The following is a 17,818-nucleotide window of genomic DNA, read 5'->3' on the forward strand; positions in this document are numbered from 1 at the left end:
CCCCGCTCCCCCATACATGCGGGCTGTAATCAATTAATTAATTAATTCCCCGAGCCGCACGGGATATTTTTCTTTTCTTTTCTTTTTTTTTTTTTTTTTAATTTTTAAAAAATTATTAATTTAAATTTGCTGTATTTTTTTCCACCCCCAAGGCACGGGCGCGGTGATTTAGGCCGTGGGTCGCGGCCGCCGGTGCGCTGTGCGGGCCGAGCGGCTCCGGAGAGGAGCGTGTTCGCAGGGGATAGCTCAGCGTCTCCTTCCGTGAGGCGCTATCAGCGCGATTTTCCTCTTGGCCGTGTGCCAAACCCAGTGTCGTGGCGCCTGCTTATTCCTCTTCCCCTGCTCTGGAGTCGTTAGCTTCGTTCTGCTTGCTTTCCGTAAAATAATGATTTGAAATTGTATTGTTTTAACGTTGGAATTAATCTAAAAGGCCCTAAAAACGTTCCTAGCGATACTGCCATTCAAAAGGTTGATCTGGGATGGAGACCACCACATTAGGCTTTCCTTCAATGCAGAAATATGTAAGGTAATATGGCATTGAGTAATGCATTTTTTGTTTTCCCAAGGCTAATATCACTTGTAAAAGTAATGAGTTTACACCAGAGATACAATAGATTGAAATAAGCAAAGGCAAGGCTTTACTGATTTCATTGCAATTTATGGAGAAAATCTGGTGTCAAGCAAAAAGTCCATTCTGTGTTTTCTGAAAGTGAAGTCATGGTAATTAAAATGCTTTGATAAAATGTTTCACCTTCATAATTGATGTCCTTGGTCTGTTGCTTCTCAAGTGTTGTTTTTTTTTTTTTTTTTTTTTTTTTTTTTTTTTTTTTTTTTTTTTTTTTTTTTTTTTTTTTTTTGTTTTAATCTCCCAAACTTTTATAACAGCTGCAGTGGAAGGACCACAGTGACACAGTTTTGGGAGAAAAGGAGTTTGTTCATCCTGGTTTTGTTTTGAGTAGGTTTCAGGAGTTTGTCAGTAATCATGCTGAAAGTATGTTTGTAACTGTAATAGTTGTGTGCTCTGTTGTCAAAAACCTTAACAAACCTTTAAGTGACTCTAATTAAAGCAGCCTTTGATAATGGAAATAATAAAAGATTGCTTTAATTTGCGCTGTAATGAAAGGATTGTGCCATTAAATGTTACAGGAAATAGTAGAACGGCTTTTTCAGACTAGGTAGAAATTGCATGCTGTGCCTTTGTGATTCAGTGAAGTCCCAGTGATTGTCTTTCCAGCCATTTGCCAGAACTTCAGAAATGAGGTAGTTCCTCCCTCTTCTGAGAGAGAGGCATGTGTAGTCCAGTTATCCTGTTTGGTGTTTCTTCTCTAAACCTTGCACATCTGCCCCCAAAGCCTGTCATTTTAATGGAGCTTGGCAGGTTTTGTGGTATCTGAACGCCAAGCTTTGGACTGGAAACCAAAAGTTTTGTTGGTTGGTTGATTTTTTTTCTTCCTCCTAAGCATTTCTTTTGCATTATATTATTTCTTGGTGTCTTGTCCTTTAAGCCAGGATAGTTCCAGAGACATGAAATGACAGCTTCTTTTTCGGACCATGATTCTAGATGCCAGTTGGATTGCCCTTCTCCAGTGGACAGGTTGCCCGCCTGAGAGGAATGGTGGGGTGCTACAGACATGTCAGCAGGACACTTCTCCACTTTTCTGCTGCAGGTTCTGGTTTCATTTTTATTGTGTACTGAATTTTGCATTTATTTTCATGGGACCCTGGATGAAGCCTGAACTTCTATGTTTTTGAGAGGAGAATCCAAAAAAGAAAAGTAAGCAGCTTACCCCAGGTTATTTCCTAAGGTAAATTAGAGCACTAAAGTTAAGTTCTATTTCATTTTCTGAAGTTTCAGTGTTGTAATGAACGAGCAAATTAGGTTGCCAAAATATGACTAATTCACACATTGTAATAGTATTTACATGATAAGTTGTTGGAAGGGCTAAAACCATATACCTTTAAATATTGAGAAACAAGAATAAGAGGAGACTCAGGAACCTTGGAGCAGAATATAAAATTATGCTGCTGCAGCTGGAACTCATGCTGATTCTGTGTATTGTACAGAAAACACCATCATAACAGTAACAGAAAGAAGATAAGCAACTGAACTGTGAATTCCAGGTTCATTTTTCAGTTCTACCTAACTCTTTGTAACTTTACAATGAAAGATTCAGAAATTGGAGCCAATTACCATAATATGTGGTGGTTTGGTGGGAGCATGTTCTACACCAGACAGTTAAAAGGTTTTATTGCTATTAGGAGCTTGTTAATGCCCTTGATAATGTCTTTAGTTGCTTTGTAATGTCTCTTGTTGAAGTATAGAATTCTTTTATCTTCTTATTACATTATGCAGAAACTTGAATTGAAACGATATTTGCAGGAACATTTAAAGTAGTGCATCAATCAGTTTCAAAGAAGAGAAAATGTTCTCAGAATAGGTTATAAAAGGATAACTGTCAGTTTTATTTTGGATGAACAAAGAAACCAACGTAAAAAGCACTTTATTGTAAAAGCACACTGTGCAATTCAATAAATATTCCATATAAATATAAAGGAAAAGAAAGTTCATAATTATCTGATGGCTTGAATATAATTTGAGTAATACTTCCAGAATGCAGCAAGCAGTGAAGCTCCTTCTTCTTTCTTGTGTATTCTACCCCCAGCTCAAGTCCTCAGTAGGAGATAGTTTAAATCGACTTGTTAATGATTTGAATGCTAAAATATGGTTATAATTTAACATTATCTTGCAGGGATGTAAACCTCCTCACAAAACACCTCGCCGCATGAGAAAAATAGCAGTAGCACCTTCCCTCACTCTCCTTGCTTTTTGTTTGGTTGGTTGGTTTCCTTCCTCAAAAGTATTTCTTGTTGTTTGTTTTCCCTCTGGCATTTTTTACCTGCTTTAACACAAAGTTGTTGGAGTATTTATACATTTGGATTACAAACCCTCTATATGATTCGGTTAGAAAACACTTGCACGGGGTGTTATTATCCAGGAAAACAGTTGCAAATACTCTGCTCCCTGAACCAGTAGTAGCTTGCTAGACCACACAAAATATGGCATGTTGCAAATCTCATCTTGTAGCCTGTAAACCAGAAGCAGCACTCTCCCCTTCCCCCCTTCTTTATCTTCTAAAAAAAGAAAGAAAAAAAGAGAAAATACCAAAGACTGCACATAGAGAGTTGTGAATGCTGACACGGCAAATGTTTCCCAGAGAAATTTGAGTCTTGCCCTTTGGATCCATTATCTTTTCAGAATCCAGTGTTCATCCTGTGACTTCAACAGAATAGAGAATTTCTAGTTTAAGAAATGTATGTTTATTTCTGAAGAGTTTATTAAGGCAGAGAAGTACTTGACTGTGAATGCACAGATTTTGGTGTATTTATTTATTTCAGTCTATTTTGGTTACTAAATTCTATGAGCAAGGGATTTCTAACCTTTTCTGTTGGTCATTCTGAAGGGGTATGCAGCATGCACCAACTGCATTATTCAACTGTTTATTTTTCACTTCTGAAACTTTGAAAAGAGAATTTATTTTTATTTAATAATCATACTACAATAAACTTACCTTGTTCATGCCCCGTTCTCAATTCTAAGCTTCAACCTAGGTATGTTTTTAAACTTGCAGGTGGTTTTAAAATTGTAGGCTATTAAAAAAACTCCTGTGGGTTTCAGGAACTTACAATAGTGATTTCATTGAAGTCGGCTATAATTGATCAATCAATTCACAATATTCACAATGTGTTTAAGATGAAATTTTATTTACATGACACATTTTTCTACAGAGGACTTCCCTCCTTTAGCTGCTTCCCTGTGTTTCCATGGCTGTGCAGCAGCTCTGAAGGCAGGGGTGCTAGGTGGCCTTTGCCCTCCCAGCATCTCCATCCCCCTGCCCTTCTCTCTCTGGCCAACACCTCCCTTTTGTGGCACAGGTGTCGTTGCAGTGCCCTAAAAAGAGTTTATTTCACAACACTTCAAGCAACCTCTGAAGGAGCGCCTCCGTAAGTTACCGAGCTCTTGAGAAAACAGTAATTTACAGTGAGCAAGCTGCTGGGTTGCATGCATCTGTGTGCTTTGCCTGGGAAAATAGGGTTCCCATGGCAACTGCCCCACGCTGTGGGTGTGACATCCTGTGCAGGTGAGGCTGGGGCTCCCTGTGAGGTGAGTCCTCCTTGGCCCTGCACCCTGGGGTCTGTGCCTGCTGCATGGGCAGCCTGCTGGGCACCTCCGTCCCTGCCTGGCTCCACACTGCTCTTCCCAGTGGGCAGACTCCTTCCCTTAACACTTGGGAACATCAGCCCTTGGTTAGAAGCCCCAAACACCCAAGGTAAATAAACATCATGCTTTAAAAAAATACTGCACAGAAATCACAGTAGAGCCCATGATCATCCTGGGATCTTACCAGAAGGCACTGGTAAGATATCAGATAACCAGCTCTTTCTTTGTTTGGGAAGGAATGTTTACTTGCCTTAAATTTATTTGGCTTTAAATTCCGTTATTAATAAAGCAGCCTTTGCTGACCTGAGGTGAGAACAGGGGAAGTGCAGTGCTTGCTCTAGGAGCACACATCAGAAACGTGACTTGAGGAAGACACTGAAACTAGGCAGTAAGAGCAGTTTGCACTTTATCTGTTCCAAATGTAGGTTACTGTGCCAAGTGTGATGATGATGGCTTTCATTTTGTAGGAGTTCCTAGTAACTAGACCTGATGCCATTTCAGAGCAGGACTTTGTCTGGGGGGTGGACAAGCTCTGCAAATCAGGTAAAACACCAGGCATCCTTGGGGAGAAGGGGGTCAAGGCTTTCTAATCCAGTATGGGTTAAATGTGAGAGACCTGTGGCATACAAGGAATTACACAAATATAGGTAAAATTGTTGCTAGTTGAGCTGAAAAGCCTCTTGTGACATGTAATACTTTAAATATCTCTGAAGATAGGAGGAGGAATCTGGCTTTCCTAGATAGAAGCATTTTGGAGGAGAAGTAGAAGATGTTATGAATAGCTGTGACAAAGGCAACGACAAGACAGACTTTTGCATGAGGCACAGAAAGCTGATCTGTATGAGGAAATGTAGTAGCTTTGGTGACAATAGTGTGAACCATGAAGAACCTTAAAACTGATGGGTGTTTTACTATGGTATGACAAAAAAACCGAAAAGAAGGGACAAGCAGTGGCACCCACAACACCCAGCCAAGAACAAGAGACATGAGAGACTGTTCCTTAGTTTGCCACTTTCTAAATCAAAATGTAGGGGAGGCTTCAAAAGGGAAAAGCCCTTCTAAATAGTAGCATTGCACAGTGTTTTTTCTGGCTGCTAATAATGCTTCTAAAAGTGTGACCTGACTTACAGAATGAAACCTCTGGCCCAGGTAGTGAGCATCACATCACTGTGACAGAACAGGGCTCAGTTCAGATTGCAGCAGAGGAGAAGTGATGTCTTGGCAGAAGAATTGAGTGGGAAGTGACAGCTCTTGCTGTAGAAAAGTAGAAAAGCAGAGTGTGTCTAAGAGTTAAAATAGATTCTTTTCTGAAATGCCCATGTAGCTTCAATAGCTCCACAGGAGTTTTAGGATTACAAATGACAGCAAAATTTGTGCCATTCTGCATAATTGTATTCTCTACAAAGAAAGTTTCCTACATCTCCTAGCAAGACAGTACTTTCATTAGAAGGAAAATAATTTCAAAATTACATCTCTTTGTGCCAAGGATTAAAAAGATCTAACAAGGAGTTCTAAAAAAAAAAAAAAAAGGCATTTACATTGAATCCTTTGGTTTTACAGGTAGAATAATGGCATGAAAATAAAAGAAAATTTTAATTGGTGAAGAGAAGGGGAAACATCCTACTTCCTGACCCGTCACTATGTTCATCCTCTCTTGTAGCTCCCACCATTTTCACTCACAATATACAGGACTATATTTGTCTTTACTGAGGTTCAGCTCTGTTAAAAACAATCCAGTTCTATCTCTCTGCTAGTGTAAGATTTCAGCCTTCCTTAACAGGAGTCTCTGACAGACAAGGAACCCAGAATGTCTTGGCTTGGCAGTGGTTCAATCCTCCATAATTTTGTTAATTTAAATGTAGTCACAGGCTGCAGTCTCAGGAAATGCCAGCTCTTTTTGCCCCACCGCAGCCTAGAAACTCTCTGTGATGGCTCTGCTGTCATAGCTGGGGAGCACGAACCCTCTGTGCTCAGCTCGCAGTTCCGACTGCCATGTATGGACATTTCTAATTACTTTGGAGGCGCTCCATTTTGTACTGCATGCATAATTAGTTAGTTATTTACATTTTATTTCAGCATTTTTCCTAGCCTGTACACTAATGAAATCCCGGCGTGACATCAGAACCTTCCTGTTGAAGTGGGTCTTCCCTTCAGGGATCAGCCACCCTTTTAAATTAATGAGCCGCTTACAGAAACAGCTTCATGATTTTATGTGCAGTGTTTGCAAGGAAATGTATAAATGGTCTGACTCCTTTCAGATCCAAAATCTGTTGAAATTAAAAGAAAATCTCCCACTAGTATTGCGTGCTTTGGGTCATCTCTTATGTGGATTTTTTTTCTCATGTATTTACCATAACTCAGTTAGGGAAAAGGGTCCTCAGTCTTTCATGCAGAGGAGCAGATGTACGGGTGGGAAGGAAGAAAAATGGATGTAAGGAAGCTAATTACCACTGGAGTCCCCAAAAGTATAAAGTGGCCTGTAGGTAAGAATTAGTAACATGATATTATTAAGAAACTTGTTTTTCATTTAAAGACTTTATTTGAAGAATATAGGAAATACAGTTAGTCTCCACAAAAGTGAGCTGCTTTTTGAGGCGGTGTTTTCATAAAGAAATTGATATTGTTAATCTTATGCTGTTTTTCTTGTAAGTGCAATTGAACAGAAAAAAGAAAACCAAAACAAAAAAACCTCCTAAACAAACCAAACCGACCCCAAAAAAACAAACCAAAAGAGAAAGGAAAAAGGTGTTGCTTAGCAACAGCCTCGTTCAAATGGTCAGAAACTGGTGTATTTGCTGGAATTTGGGAGATATCTCACAGAGCTTGCTCACAGTGCACAGGATAAGGAAAGAAAAGAATCAATGTCCAAAATGGAGAAGGGAACCACTACTGTAATCAGATTAAGCATGTGCTCAGTGTGGTTTGCAACACACTTCTGGTGGCCTGGTTAAGCACATTTGCATCTCCTCGTGTGCCCCTGTTGTTTCAGTGGTTTGTTATGTTTGTTAGTGTGTTTATTTTCCTTCATTTTTAGGTATACTCATCTTCTTTCTCCTCAGCCTGGTTTACTCACTGAGCAAGCTTGTCTTGAAGGCAGCACTTTCCCTTGGGTAGAGCAGGAGGACACACCAGCTGATGTGTTTGCAGCAGCCACCTCTCCCTTATGCTTTCTTGCCTGTTCAAGAGTCCAGCCCAGTGTGGAAGAAGAGCAAAACTGCCCAGTGAGCACACCTGTCTTATCTGGAGATGAGTGGGGGAAAGGAGGGCTTAAGAGTGTCTATTCCTAAGTGAAGTCCTGCACCTGCCATTTTCTCTTTCTCCTAGGAGAGACAACCCTTATGCTGAAAGCCTGGGAGAGCAGCATCACTGCTGAGTAGGAAGCCCACAATGCACAGCTGAGGGGGCTCTATTGTGGTGTTTTGGCTGTGAGCTGCTGCTTAGGTGTTTTTTTGTCTCTAGTAATGCTGTCTGCTTTGTGCACTGGTAGGTGACCATGCTGCTTTTGGGCTGCCACATGATCATTGTTTTGTGGCTTGGATTGTTTTTCCTCAACCTGTTGTGTTCTCTCCTTTTTTTTTTTTTATGGTGTTTGAGGAAGGAGAGAGAAATGATTCAGTGCTGTATTCTTGATTTGCCATTCATCAGCCTGGAGAGGGACCTCCAGCCTCCACATAACCTTGGGTCAGGCAGGATGAAGAGAGTGTGGCACTGGTATACGTGGACTTGAGGAAAAGCACCCTTGAGGGTGTGCATTATTCTGCATCCCTGTTGAGAGCTAATTAGCCTTTTGCTTTCCCCAGTATTACCAGGGATTTCTTAAATATCACTGTAAAAAGTATTTGTAAGTCTGGTTGTGCTCTTTAGACCCTGTAGCTGGAGCATGTTGACTTTGTGGCAGTCAAGTATTTGCACTCTTTGTACAATAGAGGGAAGGAACTGCAGGAAGGTGACTGAATCATCAGCTCTGTTTTGGAATTGACCATTGCTTTATTTCTGCCTTTTCTGTTGCTTTTTGGGAATGGCTGCCTTTCTCACACAGCTCCAAGTAAGAAGACGTACAAAAGAAAAACTAGTAACTTATCAATTGCACAAAATGAGGAAAGAGCTCTGAGAGGGAGAAAGTGACCAGACCTTACAGGCAGTTAAAATTCTGTGGCTCATTCCCTTTGTAGGGAAAGAATCTCATTCCTGTGTGGAGTGACTTACCAACTCATTTGCAGAAAGAATTATAAAATGCAAATATTTATGAATCAGGTATGTGTTGTAATCTTATTTCTAAAACAAACATTGCTTTCTACTGTGGCTCCTGTGTGCTGTGAGTTGAAAGATTTCCCAGCATTTATCCTCTTTTGAGCAATAAGCTGCAGGGAATAAATGCTGTTTGTCAGACTGGGATGTAGTGTCTCCTGGAGCATTTGTGCTCCTGGCAAGTTGTTGTCTCCTTTCAACAAGTGTTAGTAAAAATATTCAAATTAGCATTAAAACGGGGTGTTTTCTGATATTTAACTTATATTTAGGCAGTGTCATAGCCAAACAGGTGATAGCATTCTTGTTAGATGTGGCTTGTACAGTCTGGATATGGTTTCTGGTTTGCAGGCAGGAGCTTCCTTCAGAGTGGCTCTTCTCCTGCAGCCGGGTGTGGAGGGCAGGCTGTGGAGACACAGACTGAATCTGCTGTGTGCTGAGATGGCCTGGGGCAGAGACAGCTGGCAGGGAAGGGAGAAAGGGATAGAGACCACAGGACCGTGGAGGTTGAGGGTTTTGGTTCCTGCACAGTGAGCCTCCAGGACAGGGAAGGGAGTGCTTTGTGTTTTCAGGAAGGCAGGGTCTTGTAGTTAGGCTGGACAGGATCCCTGCTGGGTGGGTCTTTGTGCCTCGGTGAGGTGGTACCTGCTGGCTGGTGATGGAGGCAGGGCAAGCCCCGTGCAGCCCTCCCTGGCAAAGCATTCTGCTGAGCAGCATGGGCAGGGGACTCTCCTCTGCTTGGGTGTGCCGGAAAACCTTCTGAGAAAAAAGTCAGCTGTACTAATTTTGAGAGAAAGCAACTTGTGATCCAGCGTGTTGGCAACTGGTAGGAAATAAGGCTGCTGCCATAAAATTATGCAATGAATATCTCTTTGCATGATGAATTCTGGTGCCCTTTCTTGATTGTATTTCTTCTTATAAGAGGCTAAATAAACATTGAGGCTAAATAAAAGAGTAGTGTGGCTGCAAGGAGCTGCTTTGTGTCTGGAACAACTGGTCATATAGTTGTATACAAGTACAAATGATTTGCATGAAGCCTGAGGACTTTAGGAACTGGGTTAAGTTCAGGTTAAGACCAGTCCTGATGGATGGGTGCAATGTCCTTTATCAAAATACCAGAAAAATAGGAGAGAGTAAATCAAAAGGTATGGAGGAAGCAGATTCTTTCATTGTGGAAAATATCTTGAGCATTAATCACTTCCTTTTGCTAGATAGATGCAAGCAAGAGAAAAGAGATTATTTCCTTCCAAATTACACAATGGTTTTTAAGTAAGATATTAATCCCTGTGCAGAACAGTAGGTGCTGGTCTCCTAGCTGAAAATTATTATGCACTTCTTAATTTTTCTCGATTTATGATTAAGCTCATATAAATCAGGGTACAAATGCATTATTAGAATGAAGTTATATAATATGCATGTGACTCTAATACTAATATGTTATCTGTGTCTGCTATATACAGCTGCATGACAGAGTGTATTTATTAAAAGTCTAGCAATTGTACATTCCTGAAATTGCAGATTTTTACTCAACTGCTTGTGAGCCTGGGGGTATGCAACAGCTGTTTATCATTGTACTCTGATGAAATCCTGATAAAGATGAAACTGCTGCAAAGAAATGTGGCCTTACAGTGGGAAACTAAAATTTCAGGTACTAAAAACACTTCTGCATCTCAAAAATTGACTTATGCCTTTGCTTATTTTCAAAGAGCTCTTTTACAAAATAGCAAAGATTATGTAGTCTCTGTATGCTCAGTAAGTCAGAGATAGTAGAAATAGAAGATTTTTTTAAAAAGTCAAATTGAATATAATGTTATGTATTTAAGATGCTTCTCAGCCTGGTTTTGATTGCTCTTGTGTTTCCCCAAGAGATCAGACTGCTCAAAGAATAAATGAAATAAAAGTTTAAATTACAAGATCCAGCCATGGTCAGAGGTGATGACGAGGAGCAATAAATTGGTGAGTCAGAGCTTTTCAACCCTTTTTTTTTTTTTTTTTTTTTTTTCTGTGGCAGGTCATAAATACTTACTGTTTTGGAAAAAAAAAAGGAAAAGTCTACTAAAAAGTAAAATCTTAGCTGAACGATTATGAAATGGACTGCAAAGACATTTTATTTGATTACATTTCTAACCATTTAGCTTTTGGGAAAAAGGCTAAACATAGTAAAATTGTCACTCTTTTGAGGAGTCTTACAGGTAATAAGTAAACAGGAAAAGGCAACTGTCTTCCCTCATTACAGTCATCAGGGTTTTTCTTGGAATATAGACAGTGCAACAAGGAGCTTCTTTGTGAGTTACTGGAGGGAATAATCCACAGGCAAAACAACATCCAGATGCTTTCTGAAACAGGCTGGCTGCTACAACTTGCTGAGAGTGGGGTTTATTGTTGAGTACTGTAGGACCCCCCTTCACTTTTACCAGGTCTGACAACTTCACAGGTGTGGGTATGAAGGAAGACATAAACCGGTCAGTTATAGAATACAGAAAAAGGAGCTATTTTTGCAGCACAATCCAAAATCTTTTTCTTCAGCCATCATGTGGTGTTTCTTTTTTTTTCTTAAGCCAGACTCCTGAATGATGAGAGCTGGCTTCGTGCTTCATCATTTTCTCTCACAGGAGCAGGGAAGCACAATGTGCTTTATTTCATGTTATTAGCTGGGCTATCACTGGGTTGCTTCATGATTGCAGGCCTCTTCCTCTTGCCTCATCGTTTTCTGTCCTAGTGGTAAAAGCATGGCAGTGGTGAAGGAAGAAACCAGCCATCAGGAAGGAATGTAAACGCTGTAAATTACAGTAGGGCAGGAGGATCAGTAACCATCTCTTGTTCCCCTTTGTGGATATCTCTATAATTCCACTGGCCCTTGGAGCTGATATGAGAAGGCAGTAAAATTTCAAATAGAACGGACCGTGGGCAATTGCAGCACGTGACTGCACGTGGCTGCATGAGTGCAGATACTCCTCTGTGCTCAGCAGTGGGCAGTGCCAGGCATCCTCCTGTCCTGCAAGCTCTTACCTAGCAGTGTAGGGGTGCTGGAGTAGACTGAGCCTTCTGCAAGGAATGAAGGTTTCCAAGAACGACTGCGGTGATCCCTGTGCTGCCAAAGGCACAGCTTGGAGTGAACTTTGCTTGAAAATGCATATTCCTAGTGGAATACCTAGAAAGAATTAAAGTCAGGATTGTCATAGTGAATGAAATGAGAGAGTCACATCCTTTATATGTTTGAGATGTGAGGACATTGCTCAGCTGGAACCAGAAGTAGGTGAAGTCCTTCTATCAGAATTTGCCCTCAGTCCACAGTTGCAATGTTTTGTAAGGGCTGCTGAGCTTGTATTCTGCATTTGAAAACCAAATGGCAAAAGTACAGATTATCCAAGCCTTCAGTAGGCTGTCAATTTCTAAAAATGGCCCCAAATATTGGCTGCCTTCGGGGTAGCATATCAGCAAGTGTCTGTTTTGAACTTGTCCATGACTGTTTTCATGAACAGAGATGCTTCCACTGTGAAGGCAGTGCAGAACTGTTATAAATGCAGCTATTCAATGGTTTGTCCTTTTTATTTTTTTTTCAGATTAAAATACTTTATACAGCTAAAGCTTTTCTGAATTTCCCAGTTAAAAGAGCCAAGGTGTATCTTTCAGGACTTTGACTGCTTGTGTATATTATGGCTTTAAAAGGTATTTTCCCTTGCAGAATGGGAGTAATGGACTCAAAATTATTGTGCTGTGTAACTGAAATAAATCACAGTTCCTGGCCTGTGCTGTTGTCTGTTCAGAAATGGGCATAGTGGGTCATGGTGGAAGAGAATCATAACCAATAGTAGAAAAATACAAAGGTTCTGGTCCAGAGGAACGTGTCCATAAACAAATATTTCCTAGTGGGGGTTCATAAAACAATTGGTTCTGAACTGGTGAAGGGTAAAATTGAGCCTTTATGTTTAGTTTTCCTGGGAATAACTTGTCACAGCAGTTAAGAATTGAAAACTGCATGGTTTGTAAAAGTCCCTCACTGCAATAAAACACCTGTTGTTTGCATCAGACTGTAATTGTGCTGTGTGTACCTGGATATGTGGGCCTGTAGCACCATCAGTGAAAGGTGCTGCTCTCTTGACTTCTGGAAGTTACCAACCTTTGGACATAAAACTCAGGGATGGAAAAGTATTTCAAGAGGAACAGCCCAGCCTAGTCTTTGGTGACTACCTGTTGACTCAAAGCAAGAGAGTGGAAGGTCAATCCCTCCGACAGGGCTTCAGAAATAATACTTAAGGACAATACCAAGAAGTAGTACTGCTGTATTGTGTTTAGTGTGAAAATTAAAAGATAAGTTGCTAAAGGACTGAGGATCTAAGAAATATCAAATCAAAAAGGAAAGAATTGGTCCAGAATAGCAACACATGATGAGCCATAGTACAAAAGAGACAAGAACCAGTTTTAAATGAGCACCAAAAGGAAAAGCTGCCATTCCTAAAGCATATTATTGAAGCTGTTTGCTGGCAGCACACCATACAGTTTTGCAGCATTGTGTAAGCTTTTAAAGAACAATGCTTTTAGCTTGGATCATAGACTAAACTACTTTTTTATTGTACCTCTGGTGTAACCTCTTTTGCACTTGTCTTTTGAAACTCCTTGCAAGTTTGAACTCCTCCTAGCTTCTCAAGTTAATCTTTTGTCCTCTCAATTGCTGAAATGGACATCCCAGCCAACAAGAATATTATTTAATTCTTCCCTATGTTTTCCATTAATTCCCTAAAGAACACCAGAAGAAACTTTCATATTATCTCTGTATTTCTCTGTACTCAGTAGGCTTTTGGAAAGAACTGGCTGTGGCAACTAACCCCCAGGTGGATGAGCAGCACTTAGCTAATTTTTTAATTTTTGGATTTTTTATCTTTTGTACACTGGCTAGAGCTTCTGGGGGAGTTTGTGGATTTTCTCCCATTAAACCAGTCCATAGCCTGCATATCTCTCTGTGTGCTAATTGTCATTAATATCTTAGTAGTGCCCCTGTTCTAGAATGACATATTGTGTTTAATTTTCCTGCCTTCTTTCAAATAGAAATTACTATATTTGCACATAATGTGGAAACTTGGACTCAGTTATTTAAGAGGCTGGGATTGGGCTGAAGAAGGAAGTAGGACACTGTTGTTTTAGGAGTGTGAAAAACCAAGCAATGATTTGGACCTAATTGTAAAAGTGTCTTCTTACCTGTAAGCAGACCATGACTCTGATAGAGGTTGGAGTGGTATCCATCAGATTTGCAACAGATTTATGCTTAGATTATCAGGAGGGGAAAGAAAAAATATGTCTGAAAAATCATGACTGAGCATGACTAAAAAAATGAATCACTTATGTGTAAAAGTCCCATTTAATATGGTTCGCTTCTGAAAAGCAGATGCCATCTTCTAACAGCTTTCTAACAGTTGACCAGAACATAATAACCATTCAATGTTAATATAAACTGTGCTCAGCTACTCAAATTTGATTTTTATTTTTGTATTCTGAATGATGCAAAATCTACCAGTCATCATTCAGAGAGCTATTTTGTCAGAGGCTTGGAGGAGAGTTATTCCTCATGCTAGTGCACCACGAACACAACTTTCTTTCAAAAATGCTTTTAGAAAGTGCCAAAGATTTGAGTCTTAATTTTGTAAATGCCATTTCAGTCACATTTGTGCTTTTCCTACCGTCATTCAGGAGCTCTTTTGTGCTAGTTGTTGAACATTCCATACCTGTGGTCAGAGATTGAAGGATTTTTGTGTTTGAGTTCTCTACATGTTTGGGTTTTTTTTTTTTTTTTTTTTTTTTTTTTTTTTTTTTAATGGTCAAAGGCAAATGCATTCCTAGATTTAAAAAAGGAAGAAGAAAGGAGAAAGCCTGGGCCAGTGAGGAGCTCTGGAAACAGGAGATAGAAGGATACTATAGCGCTACATATTTTTTGGCAGTTCCTAATGCCATAAGCATGGTGGTTTCCTGGTCTGGGTGAGCAGCAATCTTGCTGTGGGCCAGGATCGTGTCCCAGGGCAGGCTGTGATGGCTGGCAGGTGGCAGGGGTGGCTGTGCCACATCAGCCCTGGCCAGCAGCCAAGGGAGCCCTGCTCTCCTCCTCACCCAGGCTCTTACCTGCATTTTTCCCTGCTGTTTCTGCTCAAACATGCTCAACCAGGCAATTACACTGGGACAGTGAGTGGAGCATTTGTGATGGATACTGAAAACATGAAGTGTTTCCTTGTGGACGAGGGCCTGTGTGTCTACAAGAACAGCACTTTGAAAAAGCAAAGTAAACTCATACATCCCTTTACATGTTGAAATCCTGTTAAAAGAAGCTTTTGATGGCCTTAGAAAAGGCAGACTAAGAAGGAAGACTAGCAGATTTATAAACCACCCACAGTTGTAAATCTTGGTTTTGGTTTTATTTCTTTTTTTCTGATCAGCACTACCCACACACTGTAATGTCTGGCAGACCTAATCTTTTCATGTAGCTGACCAATAAAAATAAGTGTCACTATAAGCCATTTAGATTGAAAGGAGCAAAAAAAAAAAAAAAAAAAAAAAAAAAAAAAAAAAAAAAAAATCCCTTTTGTGCTAAAATCATTCTTCAAAGTACAGTCTTCAGAACTATGTATAGCCTCAAGCAAGTCTCATTGCTTGATCAGACTCTGCAAAGAATGGCTGGGGCAGTTTTCCTGGCCCAGAAATAGAAAAATGATGCTGCAAGTGTTCAGAGAGTCTATCTCTAGCAAAGGGAGGACATCATTCTCTCCATGCCATGAAGGCATGGCACTTTCCTACCTCCATAAATACTTGTGCTTATTCTGAGGGTGCAAATTCCTTGAGTTGGTGTTATCTCTTTCTTCCCCCTAAAGGATGAGGAGGATGTTTGGAGAAGCAAAGACTTCAGGTGTGACAGTAGAGTCAGTTTTGCTAGGAATACTGAGGATTGATTTTATGAAAGTTAATTCTTCTTCCTTTCAAGGACTGAAGGTTGTATGCAAGGGCATGAGGATATATTGACTGGCTGGGAATGAATGTAGGGTTTAAGGAGTCTGAGCAGCTTTGTGACACCTGTCATTTCTGGAAAAATGAGCCATCCAGAGAAACAGTTTGTCTGCCCTGATGTGCCAAGGAACCTTATGTATTGGCAACAGTGATGGAGTGAGAGTGCAGCAAAAGCTAAGCATTGTGAAAGACTTGAATTTTCATGAGGTACATAAGCAAAAGACAGAGCCGTCTGAAACACAGACCATAGAAACTGTGCTAATTTAGTGACTCTAAGCAGCATGCTTAGTAGGTACTGTACTTCAGGTGTACCAATAACCAAATCAAGAACAGTTACATCCCACTCAGTGACCTAAATGACCATAAAGAAAGCTTAGGTAGCTTAGGAAGATAAAGAAGGTTTTTTAGTTGTTTGGGATAGGGGGTTTCTTGTTTTGTTTTGTTTTTAATTTATACTCCTTTTGATCTTCTTCTGACTGCTGTTTTCCTACCAAAAGATGTTTTCTGCTAGAAAAAAAAAAATAGAATTTTAGCAGCCTGAGTTCCTGTTTCTTAGAAGGGGTCTTTTAAAAGTGATCTTTTTAGTTCTGTTATCCACAAGTTTGAGAACTATTTCCACCTGATGGTGGCTTGGGCTGCCTCCTTCTTAGGGCTGTAAATCTTGTCCATCCTCTCAGCACTTTCAACACATAAGGAGAAAGTGACTTGTACTCGTCTCTGCTTGCTCTGCAGACAGTTATCTTCGATATGCTTAGACTGTGTTTGATCTTGTGTCCTGGAATGGGTCTGTTTTTCCTGTTCAGGAGTCAAACTCCATATACTTATTCTCAGTATCGGACTGGAAGATGGCCAGTGGCTTTCTCTGTTTGGACAGCTTTAAAAATATCCGCTTGCAAAGGAAGTTCTGCTGAGATTTCTTCTTCTGACCTACAGACATAAGTCTGCTATTCTTGCCTTCCTTCTGGCAGCAGGGGGGGATGGAGGTGGGTGTAGCAGAATGCAAAGGTATGCATTCATTGAAGCAAAGAGTAGAGCACAGAGAAAGAGAGTACTGCAGGGGTTAGAAAAGAGCTTAGGAAAAACGTAATTATCAAACAAAAAGATACCAAATGCAGCAGTTGTCATGGTCAGTGGTTTTCAGGGTTTTGGTTGGACTCCTGTCCTTTGTGCCTGCTAGTGCAGTTTTTTGCACCTGACTTAAACAATAGAGAATCTAATATCTGGTGGGTTTTTTTTTCTTTCCCTGTTGAGCAAAGCCTTCTGCTTTTGATTAATGCTTTAATGTAGAACAGGTGAAAACGAAAAAAAAAAAAAGAAAAAAAGATGGGTGCACATCCCCTCTGTAGGACTATTGAGATGTGGGAAATTTGTGAGCCATAACAGATGAATGCCTGATATTAGAAGTTTAATCCCTAAACGTTTCTCCTTCATTTCATACTAAACTATAAAACATCAGTCTCTACTCAGGAAACAAAACATACATGAAAACTTAGAATCTCAGAGTTAATGGTTTTGGCATTATTTTCCTAATACAGGAGCCAAGAGTCCTTTTATTAAAAATGCACAGTGGCTATGCTTCTTTTTTTTTTGAAGAACAGCACATTACTTGACTGAATACAGAGGTAATCAAAATTCAGTCAAGTGGGATGACTCTGTGAGTTCTGACATCAAAGGGCAATGTGTTTGATTGATATCAGTCAGATGGCAATATTGTTTGAAGAAATGTAGTCAGAAGACTGGCAATTTAAAGGCTGTAAAAAGTTAGGGGAGATGTGAGTGCAGTGTTCCATACTGATTTCCAGTGTACAAGACTGTGTATTAGACAATTGGAACTAACATGGCAATCTTGTCTCTCAGACACAGGCATCGTTTGAAGGGACAGAGAGGAAGAAAATCAAGCTCCTGCTTTTCAGGCAAGACAGTCAGTGAGGCATTAAAGATACAGTAGTAAATAATTGTTTTGTCATTGTGTTCCTTGCTGCATGAGACCAGGGTTTGCATTTTGCTTGAAATATATACAGCACATGATATAACTGGCCATTAATAAGCAATGAGCAACCTTTTTTTTCCTTTGTCATATATTTATTTGTAGAATAGTATGACTTCACTATAATTTGACTTCACTGTCTGCATATAGAGAACAACAACTCTGTTATGTCTTTCTGACAAATATCAAACATTAGCTGTACAGATACAGTTGTTTTTACTTTATTTCCCTGTCTTGTTTTTTGGTTTTTTTTCCTTAATGTAAGTAATGGAACAATGTCCTTTTACAGTAAATGGTTACTTTGCTGAATGTGTCACACAGTCATTACTCCCTGCAGGGTTAAAAACAATGCAGAAAACTACCTACAGGATTAGAACATT

This window comes from Onychostruthus taczanowskii, unplaced genomic scaffold (genome assembly GCF_017590055.1).
Source record: "Onychostruthus taczanowskii isolate IOZ18803 unplaced genomic scaffold, ASM1759005v1 scaffold7, whole genome shotgun sequence".
NCBI lineage: Eukaryota > Metazoa > Chordata > Aves > Passeriformes > Passeridae > Onychostruthus > Onychostruthus taczanowskii.